We start from the raw sequence: 653 nt of genomic DNA, 5'->3' as shown, positions 1-653 counted from the left end.
GCATTTATTGTCTTCAGCCAATTGTATATGCATGGAGAAAATGATTTATTAATCTTTAGGTCCTAGGTGCGAAGCATTTACTTAAATGCAATAAATAGTTAAATAATTTACATTTTTCAAAATATCTTCAGATATTTATTTATGTTGTGGTTTCTGTAATAGCTTGAATATATTTTCAACTTTGAAAATGTATTAATTTGATCTTTATTTCTACTGAAGAGCCAGTGACAAGATTTCTCTAACATTTTAAAACAGCGTTTGATTGAGCAGTATTAGGTGATAACAGGAACAATTACATTTTTCTTAAGAAATGTCATGGACACAACTTTAAGGTCACTGAACAGCATGTGGCAGGTCGGGTATGGTGGGTCATGCCTGTAATCCCAGCACTTTGGGAGCCCAAGGTGGGAGGATTGCTTGAGGCCAGGAGTTTGGTATCAGCTTGGTCAACATGGTGAGATCCCCATCTCTACAGCCCGAGAGGAGCCTGGGAGGTTAAGGCATGCCAACCTAGGCAACAGATCCAGGAAAGAAAGAAAAAAGAAAAGAAAGAAAGGAAGGAAGGAAGGAAGCAAGCAAGGAAGGAAGAAAGGAAGAAAGGGAAGGAAGAAAGAAAGAGGAAGGAAGGGAGAAGAAGAAGAAAAAGAAAAAGA

Source organism: Colobus angolensis, unplaced genomic scaffold (assembly GCF_000951035.1).
Source record: "Colobus angolensis palliatus isolate OR3802 unplaced genomic scaffold, Cang.pa_1.0 Scaffold446, whole genome shotgun sequence".
Lineage (NCBI taxonomy): Eukaryota > Metazoa > Chordata > Mammalia > Primates > Cercopithecidae > Colobus > Colobus angolensis.
Note: the sequence above shows the minus strand (reverse complement) of the source record.